Below are 14,627 nucleotides of genomic sequence, written 5' to 3' on the forward strand. Positions count from 1 at the left end.
TAACGTTTTTCCTTGCAGTCGGCCGAGAAAATTATTATATTTTAAAAATAAAATATTCTTATGTTTAAAGTAAAAAACAAGAAAGAACGCTTTAGTTTAGCTACCCGACTATTAGATACCCGTTAATCAGCTACATTTCAAACTATATATACCCCCACAAAAAAATCGGCCTCTGCCTGGCGCCATCTGTCGAGCATTGCCAAAACTAGAGGCTAACGTGCATCTCCCCCACCACCGCTAACAGTTTTTTCGCTTTGTCTCTACATAAGCGATAACCACGGTCTTATCTAATGAGTTTAGAATAGTGTTTTGCTGGCAGAGAAGGGGCCGTGTATTTACCGATAGATATTTGACAGCCATATAAAAAGACTTGACAAAGGATTCAACGTTCAATGTAGAATTTAAAGAACGAATCAATGACACTCATAGTTTTGAAGATGAAAGACTTTTATCGTTTGATGTGACCCTTAGCCTTAGAATAGGAAAAGCACACCAGTATTCCGAAAAAAACTTTTTAGGGAAACGATACGTTTTGTAATAACCGAATACATATATTTTACATACAAGGACCAATCATTTATACAGCTAAAAGGACGTCCAATGGGATCCTCGGCCTCTCACATTTTTGCTGACATAGTCATGGAGGAAATTTTAAAAAATATCGGTAAAGCACTAGTAAACGAAAAAGATGTTGACGGAGTTTCTGAAAAATTAAATACTTTTTACACACACATTAAGTTTACATTTGAGTTAGAAAAAGACGAAATATTACCATTTCTTGATGCAATGGTTCACCGCGTAGACGAGAAATTAAAACTTAATTGGTACTAGAAAACTTATTTCATCAGAAGGGTACTGGAGACGAGTGATGAGATTTACCATAACTCCAAAAAACATAAAACTTATTCGATCTTGAAAACTAATGATTTCCCTCGATCGACAATAAATTTATTGATCAGAGCTTTTAATAATCAGGACATAACATATTACCAAGAGAAAAGACTGAAACAATATACAAATCTGTGATATGTATACCTAAGTTTTCTGAACCCCTTGTTCGATCAAACGTTTATAGCAAAGATTTAATTACAATAGCCCACAGACCAAAAGTCAAAAATAAACAAATTTTCAGCAACACTAAAACTATTCGATCAAACGTTTATAGGAAAGATTTAATTACAATAGCCCACAGACCAAAAGTCAACAATAAACAATTTTTCAGAAACACTATAACTAAAACACCGATACTTGACAAAAAGTATGTAATATATAAGATCCCATGGGGATGGTGATGGTGACGAAACGTGTAAAAAAGTATATTTTGGCACGACAAAGTCAAAACTAAAGACGATACTAGCAAGACACAAATCAGACATAAAACGAAGAGGTGAAAGTTGAATCCAAAAAAAACGGCTCTTGCTGCGCACTGTGCGTTCACAAGGCACTCGCCAGACTTTGCGTCGGCGAAAGAAAATAATTACAACAAGCGGTTTACTCATACTAGACTAATCTTTTAAACAGACAACGAAAAGGTGGCCCACATCTACAGACTAAAATAAATTAAGAGATTAGTATATAACTTCGCAGCGGAAAGAACGGTCGCTGTGTATCCATGTAGGTGTCCGAATATTTGTTTACAATTAAGTGAATGTTAATGTAAATGCATTTAGAATTATTAAATGAAAATAAGAAAGATGAATATGTAGTAAAGATAAATTAATGGGAGAGGAGGGGAATGTTAGTAAAAGGGGTATAAAATGGTGCAATAAAATGAATAAGTAAATGTAAACAAATGTGGTTGGAGCAGCTGCATGTATGTTGCTCAAGGCAGTCTGCATGGTCGGGAGGGATGAGCAGGTGACCTCCAGTTCATTGGGAGGAGCCCAAAAAATTGCCAAATGTACCCGAAGGGGTTTGACAAAATGAGAACAAAGTGTTTTTTGGACAAAGAAAAATTTTCTCTATAAATACCCAGACCTTGAGCCAGCTAAAATAGACCAGAAGTAGGGAGACAAAGTCAAAGAACTGTTAGCGAGTTTAAAGTGTTTTTCTGTGTTTAAAGCGGAGCTTCACAAAAGTGCGACTATTTCAATTGTTTGCCTTCCTTTTAAGTTTGTGTGAAATACAACTCTTTTAAGGGGTTGTGTGAAGAAGGTAAAAAACTTTGATTTGCAGGAGCCTTTAAAAAAAACAAACAAAACAAAAACACTATCAAAATTGACTTAAATGTTCTTTGGTAAAACTTTATGAACTATCACGCAAATGGACAATGCTCTGTCGGGCTTGGCCTTATAGCTATAGCTGTGGGCTATAATATCCATTTTACATAAGCCTCCGTCTACCGTTTACCGTCCATGAAGGTGCATATAAACTTACCGTCCCGAATTTCCCGTCACTAAAAAACTGTCATTTTAAATATATATTTACAGAATTTTTTAGGGGAACGATGAGAGACAATGAAAAAGTGAAACTACAATTTGTTCTGTTACCACCTACCGTCTTTTTCATGTTTTTCAAAGTTTTCAAATATAATAATCATAATATAAGAATTTCTTAGGTGTTATTTTTATTTTGGACAAAATATTTGCCGAATTCAATAAATTTATCATGTATTACTAATTTTTGGTTGAATTCCACTTTGTTTTGAGCACTAGAAAAAAGAAGACGTTGACGGTAGACGGCGGCAGTATGAATTGGAATTTCACATTTTCACCGTCTTTTCATCGTTCCCACAAAATTACTCTAATCTGATTTGGCTATAAGGCCAATTTTAGTTATTAGTAAAAAATGCTTGCAAACAAAGTTAAAATAGTGTCAAACTTAAACGTCATAAGTAGCAAGCATTATTGACTGGCAAGAAAGTCATGTCGTTTTTTTTCAATATTTTCAAAGATGATTTATTTATAATTAATCAATTATGTATTGGCCGTTTTGTTCGACCACTAATGACCATCTCTCGGGCAGCTGCATAATTCCGCGCTCGAAGAACTTTTGGTCTTTTCCAGCAAAGAATCGAGACAAGTGGTTTTCGACAGCCTCATCTAAATAAAAGTTTTTACCATTCAAAGAGTTTTGAAGAGAGCGAAACAAATGGTAATCTGAAGGTGCTAAGTCCGGACTATGAGGTGGATGTGGTAGCACTTCCCAATTCAGCTCCTTTAATTTTTGCCGAGTGACCAAAGAAGTGTGGGGCCTAGCGTTGTCATGTTGAAAGACTATACCCTTGCGATTAGCTAGTGCCGGCTCCTTTTCTTTAATTTTTTCCGCCAAATTGGATAGTTGGCGACAATACACGTCTGAATTGATGGTTTCATTCCGTCCCAGCAGCTCAAAGTGCACTACACCCTTCCAATTTCACCAATCAGACAGCATAACTTTCCTCTGATGGATATCGGCCTTTGATGTGGCTTGGGCTGGTTCATCTTTCTTGCTCCATGATTAGGCGACACCGTACTCACTAGCGAAGCCGAAGTACTGGCAACACTAAGGAAAACCAAGGCTGGAAAAGCCCCTGGTCCGGATGGCATTCCCAATTCGGAGCTGCACACAATAGTGGCAGCTTACCCGGGTATATTCACGGAAATGTCTCATCCAACGAACCTTTTCCACAGGATGGAAGCGGCAGAGATTAGTGCTCATCCCAAAACCGGGCAAGATGAACGATGACGCATCGTCATACAGGCCCCTTTGTATGCCAAATACGATGGGTAAGATATTTGAGCGCATAATATGCATCCGCCTCGAAAAGGAGCTCGACGATCTCGGAGCTTTCTCGGACCACCAGTTTGGTTTCCGGAAGGAAAAAAGCACCATTGACGCGATCCGAGCGGTCACCCAACTGGCTGCTAAGGCAATTGAAGGAGAAAGGTGGATAGGCGGCTCAAAAGAGTACTGCCTCGTATGCACTCTGGATGTCAAGAATGCATTTAACTCTGCCAACTGGAACCTTATCCTGCGAGCGCTTCGTCTAATGGGAATTTCTGACTACCTTACCGACCTCGTAGCGGACTACTTCAAGGACAGAGTGCTCACATACTCTTCAGACGTCGGAGAGCATGAGTACCAGGTGACAGGAGGAGTACCTCAAGGCTCAGTCCTGGGCCCGATTCTGTGGAACGCCATGTACGACGGGATCCTAGGGCAGGCACTACCCGAAGGATGCACCGTAGTGGGTACCCCAAGTACCTTGGGGTAATGATCGATCACAGATTATCGTTCAAGACCCACCTAGCTTATGCAGCAGCCAAAGCGTCCAGATCGACTGCATCCATCTCAAGGATGGACCAAAGCAGCACAGCAGAAGGATCATAGCCACAGTGGTGACCTCGACCATCCTGTACGCCGCGCCCATATGGGCCGAGGCTATGAAGACCGTAACATATAGTCGCCAGTGCAAAGCTGTCTACAGACGCTGCGCACTGCGCATCACAAGCAGCTTCTGTACGGTATCAGAGGAAGCCGCGCTAGTGATAGCCGGTACAATACCGATAGACCTCCTGGCGGCAGAACGAAGGACAGGAAGTACAGGAAGTAGGACCCAGCGCAGCAGCACGATAGAGGCTTGGCAAAGGAGGTGGAACAGTGCGAGCACAGGACGGTGGACGCAGAGATTAATCCCCAGTCTAGTCCCTTGTCTGCAGAGAAGACACGGGCAGGTAGATTTCTACCTCACACAGATGATCTCTGGGCACGGATGATATAAAGAATACCTGTACAGGTTCAAGCACGAGCCGAACCACTGCTGCGACCACTGCGGCACATCAAGCATCGAAGACGCGGAGCACGCATCCTTCATCTGCCCCCTATACGCGAGGAACCGAGCCGAAGCTGAATTAAGAACCGAGCGTTTCCTGACAGTGGATAACGTAATCAATTGCATGCTGGAAAACCAAAGGAATTGGGATGCGGTAGCTAATCTGGCCGCTGGCATCCTGAAGGACTTAAGGCGTCGAGAACAGAGTCGACGCAACTAGCAATAAGGACGAGCAGCAAACTGGCCGCCATCCGTCCCGCGAAGTATAGCTTTGCGGCGGTCCCGCGGGAACTAAACTTTTCTACTTCTTCTTTCTCTGTCTTTTGTATTACTTCTGTATATATTTAAGCTTTTCTTAATAAAAAAAAAAAAAAAAAAAAAAAAAAAAACAGCAATGTTGCACAGCGATGTTGTTCACCTTGTTCACCCCGAACATTCTCAACTCTCTTGAAGAACTGCGATTTGGAAGAGGGAGCAAGTGCCAAAAAGAAGCCACCCTAAAGGAGTGTTTTCAGCAATGGGTAGTCCGTTCTGACTCGGGCAGATACCCGGCAGAATCAACTCCGCGTAGACATCAGCTTCAAAAAGAGCCGACACTCAAGAGCGCTGAAACCATCTGCCACCGGCCAACGTAATGTTTTTGAAACTATCTTGGACCTTTGGGTCTTAGCCGACGACTTCGAGTGGACTTCGGTGGTGCAAACCCGTTCATCACCCACCCGGGTTGGAGAGCCCTTGCCAAGGATGCATGGAAGCGACTCATGGGACAGCATGGATCAAGCAAAGCTCGGGTGCCGCTTGGGTCGCGATGAGCGTGGCGATTGGGCCTCTTGGAAGTGCAACAGGGTATAGTGATTGCCGCCGCAAACATGGTACTTGGCCTTACTGCGGCAGGATTGACCCGAATCAGCAATGAGAAAAGCAGTGTGCGCAATACTGGTTAATCAGCACAGCGCGGATCCGCTTCAGAGCCCGAAGCCGAAGGAACTTTTGGCACTTCCTTAGCGGGTGAACCCCCTCTGCAAACGTGGCACCTGACCGAGCTTGCCGGTTGGTGGTTGGCGATATCGTTAACAATCTGTGTGTGGGAGTGAATAACGAAGTTATGTGTTATGGATGATCGTGACATGTATGATGTTTGACAACACAGTAAGACTGACTGTCAGTAGATAATCCTGGAAAATTAGAAAATCACTTGGTGTCGGTGGTATCCATTGGGAGGCGGATCATCTTCGCGATTGGTCGACGGATGACGCCGCGTGCGGTGAGAAAATCTGCCACTCCGATCTTGCCGTCTTCGCCTGGGCACACAACTTGGATCCGCCCAAGTCGTCATTCATTTGGTAATAGGTTTTCTTCCTTGATCACCACCATGTCTCGCATAGCCCTCCCATATGAGGAGTGTTGAAGTGCCAGGTCACATTTTGAAGATTGTACTTGGAAAGGATTAAGGATCTCTTGGCTTCCATGAAATCCTTAGATAAGGAAGTTGAGGCTCCAACAAACTTTTTGCCGCCACGTCGTGCGGCGAAACGCGAGAAGGGTGCCAGAAACTTTTCAGTTGATAAGTCTGACGTAGCTTCCAGATGGATAGCACGGGTACTAAAGCATACTTTGCATCCTCGACCAACATAGCACGAAAAAAATCAATACTCGTGTTTCTGAATGGCCTGGAAAATGTAGATCTCGCACAGGGAAAATCTCCCATCAGCTGAGTTTGCGGCTTCTTTTTGAGATTGGTACACACTAGACAAGTGTGAATGGTTTCTTTTAAAAGATTCCTTAGCTTAGGGATACAATACAATAAACGATTCAGTCATATCATCAACTGTTTACCCCCATGCAAGGATATGCGATGGGTAAAAAGGACGAGAAGTTTTGCAAAAATACAACTTGCCAGAATAATGATAGCTTAGCATCTCAGGCTCTCCTAAATGGCCGCATGCTCTTAAGACACCGTGACTGTCAAATTGGAGATCTTGCTGCAGATTGCAATTTCTTGGTTTTTGCTCAAGGTTTTTCTTTCTGTTGGAAACTCATTTCGCTGAGTGAGCTCAATGCCTCTTTTGGACATCAGACAACTCTACTGCAGTGAGCTCTGCCTTTACGCCGACGTACGGTGAAAAACGCTCTAAAATGTCAGTTGGAGTAACTCCAATAAAACGTATCATAGTGAGTAGTAGGCAAAGTTCCAAGCGTGGTATGGAAATGGACCTTATTGAAGCTACTCGGGTTTTAAATGAAAGCAAGTGGGGAAGCAGCCGTCAGTGGTTTCGACGCGAACAAAAAAAGCGCTCTAAGATGCAACTCAAAACCCGTGGTATTGCAGTTTTGGTGCTGGATGGATTTGCACCCATCTTGGAATGCGAATTTCTTTCAGGGATGGATACCTCTTAAGAAAGTCAGGGCACCTTGTGACGAGTTCGGTCGGAAAAGGTCGGTCTCAACTTAACATGCAGCCCAATTTCTTGCATGAATATTTTGGCCCAGACGACGAAATTCTATAACCATCCTGCAGAATCAAATAGTTTGGCTTTCTGGGATAAAAACGGGGAACTATCAAAATTTGGATTTTCGTGTAAAAGTTTCTTCTCGTTTGAGATCCGTTTGCACTCACGACTGCCAGACGGAGCTCTTTGGATAGAACAGCGGACTGCTTAAAAATTATGTCACTTGCTTAACGAAAGTGGTCAAGTACACCCTGGCTCTTTCAGGCGCACAGTTGACGCCAAAAGTAATGGTGTCGAGCTCATAGTCACAGAGCTTCCCTTCCTTATCGCGGAACACGATTCTTTGGAAGTGTGTATGATCGAAATGGACGAGAAATTGCCAATACATCTTGGTGATGTATGAATTGAAGACGAATTAAAGGAAACGCCATTTTATCAAATCAGATTATAATACCGGGCCTGTATGAAGGATATCATTCAAGCTGAACTTGTTTGACGATGGACTAGATGCGTTAAACACGACGCTAACCTCTATTGTTGTGCTGTGTGGTTTGAAAACCGCGCACAAAATAGAGGCAATTTCGGCGTAGTAAATGGAGTAAAACCTTGGAATTACTTAAAAGGTGGAAAACGATGAGAAAATCAAAATTTTGTGGAATAGAAAATGTTAAAAATGTTAACTTCAAATTAATGATAATTTTTAAAAAATTGAGAAATTACTTTTTTTTATAAATTTTAAAGTAAGTTTCAAATTTTTTGAAAAGCCAACATTAGCGCTTATAGGAGGTTTTTTTCCGATCGCAAAGGCCATGTGGCACCCTTATCAGCTTTAGTCATTTTTGACATGATTCGCTTTTTTTACTCCAAAAGCTTACGATACAGTTTGGTGAACAAATGGTAATTTAAAATTAAATACCTAATAGATAACACGAAAAAAGATCCAAACAGATTAAACCTTTTTTACATACATAACTTGTTCAAGGTTTGCATACAAATAAGAAAGCATTTTTTTTTGGAAAGCTTCATGCAGATAGCTTTAAAACTGATAGACTAGTTTGGTTAGAGACTCGCTCATTAATGGGGTTCTTGCTCATTTCGGCGAATACTTCGGGAAAACATCGCTTTCATGAGGACGATCAGGTCCAATTTCTAGCAAGGTTAGAGTTTTTTAGTGGGCTAGCTCCCTGCCCATGTGTGGTTTGCATAGTTTCCAAGTGAAAGGTTTGAACACCGCTCCAATTGGTTGAGTATTAGCTGCGTGTATATTACCGAAAACATAGAACCTATTAGGCCCTTGTCTTTAGGGAGGGCGCACGCCTGGTGAAAATTCCTTCCTTCGTTCCATTATGTCACAGGGTATGGATGTTTTTTTTACCTGATTTGGCTTCACAAAACTCATTAAAGTTCGTGCAATTATATTAAAAGCGTAATATATATATGTATTCCCTGAACGAGAAAAATATCGTGTGTATCAAATCTGACTAACATCTATAGAAATTTCTAAGTTAAGGTTAAGTTGGAGTTTATATATTTATATCTTTTATTACGTAACTAGACTTGACTTACGATTAATAGTTGAAAAATAATTGAAAAATTCAATCCTAACGCAGTCTCTGGGGGAGCTCGGGTCGCCCGGCGCAAGCCAGGTTTGTAGGTTATTATATAAACTTAAGGCTCTACACATAGGATCATTTGAACAATAATTTGACCTACAAACAGGTATGTAAAATGGCTTCATTGCTCTTAGAGACCTACCAGGGACAGATAAATGAATGCTACTAAGCAACGCTGGATTTTGGATATTGCCTTCGAGCAGATCAAGTATAAAAAATAAGTGCGGATACCTTTCTGCGATCCTGCTTCAAGGACAGATGTAGAACACGACATTTAGCAGAATAAGATGGAGCAGGATGGTGGAAGTTTAGAAAATTAATTGAAAAATTTATATTTAGCTTCTGAACACGCTCAATATGCCGCCAGTCGGGTTCTAAACGATCAAAGCATATTCTAGTTTTAACTTAACAAATGACGATAATAAAATGAGCCTAGTATGTGGGTCAGAAAACTGCACAACATTGCGCTTCAAAAAGCCGTATACAGCGTATGTTTTAGGAATTCGACAAAGAGAAATTTGGAATCAAACATAACGGCTAGGAATTCATTTCTTGAGGTCAAAGAGTGAGTATTGTAAGGATGCGATTTGCTGGGGTCGGCGTTTTAGTCAACCCAGGATCCTCTTCTGATAAATTTATAATCTGTTGAGACAGTTGAGGACGGGAGTATCGGTCAAATGGATTTATTTAGGACGCTCGTGGTCGAAAACTCGGGAACTCTTGCTGTGACTCGTACCCGGAAACCCGCGTATTGGGAAAATTTGACAACTTTTAGGGAAAATTCCTCCCGCACAAGCAATGCCCGTGCACAGAAGAACCAGAGAAGAAGAGAACTAGCTATACCACCATACCCACGTATCCGCAGGGAAAACTAGCTAAAAACACCGCCCGCGTATCCGCAGGGAACTAGCTATAACTACACCGCCCGCGTGGCCGCAGGGAAACCTAGCCAAAACTGCACGCCCGCTTATCCGCAGGGAAAACTAGCCAGAACTACACCGCCCGCGTAGCCGCAGGGAAAACTAATTTAACTAGCTAAAACTACAACGCCCGCGTATCCGCAGGGAACCTAGCTAAGATCACTTCGCCCGCGTAGCCGCAGGGAAAACTAGCTAAAACTACAACGCCCGCATATCCGCATGGAAAACTAGCTAAAAGCACCGCCTGCGTATCCGCAGGGAAAACTAGCCGGAACTACACCGCCCGCGTAGCCGCAGGAAAACTAGCCAAACCAGCTAAAACTACAACGCCCGCGTATCCGCAGGGCAACCAAGCTAAAATCACACCGCCAGCATGGCCACAGGGAAACCTCCTAGCCTGCAATACTACATTCATGTCCTGTTGCCCAACAAGATGTTCCGGTATTTTACATTGTTCACAGTCTACCAATAATGAAAGCATTATTCCTTGTTGTCTCTGACTTGACTCCTCTCACCTCGTACCGCACTTATTGTTGGCGTGGCTGTCGGATCGATGTTGTATCCCGAACTCAGAGGCACGGGCGCGAACTTGTCCTGGTTCTCGGAGCAACCCCGACCTTCGTCGTTCCCGGTAAAAAAGCTAGTGACGCCGCCTTCGCCGCGTGGATCTTGGTTCATTCGGTTCAGTGTGACCGTTTCTTCTTTTCCAGAAATTCTTTCTTTTGGAGAGTTTAAATCGTGCTTAGTGGACTGTGATCGAGATGTGTCTTGGCTAGCTTTCATCGGTGTGGTAGCCTTATTGCGGGATTGCCGGACTTAAAGATTTATTACCTTGAGTCTTTCACTTCGATTTTTGTATACGGTATTTTTATTTATCGAATCTTCTCTCTTAGAATCTAACGACAAGCAGAAAAATCTTAATCTAATATATTTATTTAGTTAATTAAAATTAATTATTTTAAAAAAAAGACTTACTATTGCTTGTAGGGTGGGTCTCTTCAACGGAGTCTTGTCTGGCTGGTCTTTCTAATTAAGAACCTCGCAAGCCTTTTTCGATGGGCCAGATGCTTGACCTTACACTTTCACCTTGTCGATTTCGTCCTTAACGGGTCCTACAGTTAAATCTTTGTGAATACTACCAAGGTACCCCAGTTTGAATGTTGGCCTGGCGTTTATTAGCAGACTTCAAGTTTAAAATTTCAGTAGGCTTCTTTTAGCTTCGATATGCTTACGCCAAGTAAGCCGTCTATCCATGTGGATTCAAAGGTGGTAACTTCAGTTGCTTGTGGAATGCTTATATTATTTAATGATAGTAAAGGGTAAGTTTGTCTGTTTATGGTAAAAGTTACCTGTTTGCACTTTTGATCGTTTACATGTATGCGGCAGCCGGCTAGCCATTTTTGCAAATGCTCGAGGTGGGCTGATGAGTTTTGCGTTGCTGTCCTGCAACAGTGACTTATAGCGACTAAGAATGGCAGTATCATCAGCCAATGTTGATGTTGTTGTAAGACTGGTTGTCGGTAGATTTGTAGTGAAAGTGATTAACAGTGTCGGTCCTAGCACGCTACCATGGCGTACTCTAGCTTCGATTGGATGGTATTAAGAGAGAAAATCCCTGCATCGTACTGCAAAACTTCTTTCCTGTAGATATATGTTATGTTCTGTGGAAGTGTTATTATAATTTTATGAATTTTTTCTTCCAACCAAACGCGGTCAAATAACAGCGGAGCAGTACTCTCGTCGTTCATTTCGTATTTCAAAGGTTATCCGGTTCACTTGCTCAATGGATCCGTGTTTTTCGAAAAAACAAAATTGGTGCAATGGGATAACATTACGGTTCTGAAGGTGTTGCTTGATACGATTCTGGACCAGATTTTCAAAAACTATCTGCTGAGGATAATAGCCCCAATTCATCATGCTGTTAAATATTATGGTGAGAAAATATACTACACAGCTCGGAGATGAAATCGTAACCCGGCGCTTCTTTGATCTCTTGAGACTTTATGACTCTTGTTACTTCTTCTGATTGAAGCAATAGTTGCTGGAATTGGTTTAAAGACGTTTTCTAGATGTACGGCAAATGTATTTGCCCTCTCTTCGTTGCTGCGACCTCAATCTCCTCTCTGTGTATGTAGAAGTGATTCTCCTAGAATCACGACTGCTGTTGGAACGTTTATTAGCTGTTATAGTTGGAGAAGAGTGTTGCGCAGCCTGTGACTTAACAGAAACTAACGCTTCTACTGAGCTATTAATGTCTTCTTTACAGGAAAAGATTATGCAGTAATCAATATGTGTACAAACCTTCTTTCTTTTTAAAGCCATTTATAAGAAGTTAAAAAGTGTGGGCGTTCTGAAAGCTGTCGATGATCATAGAGGTGAAGTCATATCTGTTGTCAGATCTGTTAAGAGCACCACGCGAACATGAGTCTGCGGCACTCTTCTTGTAACAGCAAAATTAATCAAGTCTGGCTTCTTTTTAGGATCTAAGGGCCAGCATGTAGGCGTGATTCCCAGTTGCTGTGTTCTGCGTTATAGTCACCATTAGTTATAAAGAGATCACCTAGTAGATCAAAGAATTTTAAAAATTCTGCTTCGGAAATGGAGAAGCGCGGTGGACAGTATACAGCGGCTAGGTTTATATAACCGCTTCGAGTGTCGATGTGTTGCCTGAATAAAGGCGGAGCAAACGATGGTAAATGTAAATGCCTTATTCGATTCTTGATCAGAATACCAGTACCTCCATGGGCGTTACCATCAGGATGGTTTGTCACATAAAATGTATAGGCGTTTAAGTAAAAATAGTTTTTGTTTTGTCGTGTAGTGTATGAGATGTCGTTTTGATTTAGGAACCTCAAAAGTTTGTGCCGTGAAATACCATTTGCATTCCAGAAAGATCTTTTTAAACCATTTAAAAAGATTTTTTTTTTGATTAAAGGCACCAGGAACTGATTTTGCACATAAGCTCCTGCAGAGTTTGCTGTATTGTTACCATTGTGTTTGTTACAGTTACCAGCATTATTTCTAATCCACAAGGCAATGGGAAGTATTTTCTGGATCCTCCTTCGATGTATGTTGCTGCATTATTTCTGCAGATATTGGATGAAGTGTTGGCTTGGAGGTTGAGGGGTATGACCCGTTCTTGTAACAACCGCCTTGAGTGTCGATATGTAATGATGCTTCTTGTATATAGGCTGTAGCAAACGATGTCAATTGGTTTTGCCTGATGCGATTCTTGATCAGAATACCAGTACACCCATGAGCCTTACCATCAAGATGGTGTGTCGCATAAAATTTATAGCCATTACGGTGAAAATAGTTTTTGTTCGTTAGGTGAGTCTCTGATATGAGCATATCGTCAATGTCGTGGATCTAAATTAGCTCATGCTTGTGCTGTGTAATGCCATTTCCATTCCAGAAAGATAGTTTTAGAGAATCCATCTTAACAGATTTTTGTTTGATTAAAAGTCCAGGAGCAGATTTTGAGTGCGTCTAAGCTTCTGCAGCGTTTGCTGCCAGCATTGGTTCTAATCCCCTTGCACATATGCAGTAATCTCTGGATCTTGGTTCGATGTCTGTTGCTGCATTATTCCTGAGTCTGAGGCGTGTGACCCGTTGTTGTAACTTAACGAATGAGCAAAAAAACTTCCTGGGTCGTGGTTCATGGTATGTCGGGCGACTAGGATTCGAACTGCAGTTATTTTGTTAGCTTGGGCGAGTTCCTAACTCTTTATAAACAGGGTTGCCTCTATAGTTGGCAGTGTGGTTTCCTACATTACTACATTTCTTGGCAGAATGGTCATCCTTATTTGCAGGATAGGCCTCAGTTGGATGTGAATCCCCACAGTCAACGCAACCTTTAACATTGATAGGAAAATTTTATTTATATTCAATATGATCATAGCCATTTTGACATCAAAGCCCTTTTAATTAAGCACAGCCATTATCTCGTTGATAGGGACTGTTCATTTCTTTGATAACCACTTGTAGTCCTTCGCTACTTTTAAATTGGTAGGTGCAGTAATTTATTTTTCCGGCGTCGACTTGGCCACTGATCGATAATCTTTTTCGTCACTTACTTGTATTTTTGTCTCATTAATGTTACCCTTTTTATAGATGTGACTTAGAATTCATTAACGCCAATTTGGTCTGTTGATTTTTTACAAATTTGAATGCAATAGGTATCGGCCTTAGTGGCTTGGACTTAGGTGTCTGAGCGGTATCGTCTTCTTCGAGTGATTTCAGTCGTTTTGTTTTAATTTGGGTGCGTCTGTTTTGCTCCTTGTTTGTGGGTGTAATTTTCTTTTGCGTTGCACATAGCGAACGATTTCAGTTTGTAGTAATGCTCTGTTAGTATTTTTTGTATTTTTTGGGGGGGGTAGTGCGATCTTGTCAAAAAGAACCGACATACCGGGCGATGAGTAGCTGCAGTTGATGTGGCAGTTGTAATATTTGTTGTCGTTGTTAGGGTCGAATTCACAGTTTTAAACAAGGGCATTGTGCTATTCGAAGTTGCTATTAGCAGATCGTTGATAAGTTTGTAATGGTCGGGGGAAGGGCATTGAACCCTCCGCGGCTAATTTTGTTTAGTTGTGCTCTTTCGCCCTTATAAATCGTTTATACTAGTATTTATAACACTATTTGATTATTTTCATGGGCAGCACGAACGCATGTACCCATGCCTACCATAGGAGAATTTTCGCAAATTATATTTTTTTAAATAACAACTCGGCGGAGCGATATTAAAATACGTCTGATGTCGTGGACATTAAGAACATTTTTTGTTTTAATATTTTTTGATTTAATAAGTTAAATGCACTTGCATTTATCATTAAAAAAAACCATTATTTTCCACTCTATTTACCCCGTCCTTCAAATAGAATCTAGTCCAGTT

At 41.5% G+C, this 14,627-nt stretch overlaps 1 protein-coding gene across 2 annotated transcripts in view; it reads left to right on the forward strand.

Moving 5' to 3' along the window:
* LOC128263962 (UDP-N-acetylglucosamine--peptide N-acetylglucosaminyltransferase 110 kDa subunit) overlaps positions 1-14,627 on the forward strand; it is a 266,337-nt gene that overhangs the window by 204,826 nt on the left and 46,884 nt on the right. The window lies entirely within an intron of this gene.

Source organism: Drosophila gunungcola, unplaced genomic scaffold, assembly GCF_025200985.1.
Source record: "Drosophila gunungcola strain Sukarami unplaced genomic scaffold, Dgunungcola_SK_2 000035F, whole genome shotgun sequence".
NCBI classification, from domain to species: Eukaryota; Metazoa; Arthropoda; class Insecta; order Diptera; family Drosophilidae; genus Drosophila; species Drosophila gunungcola.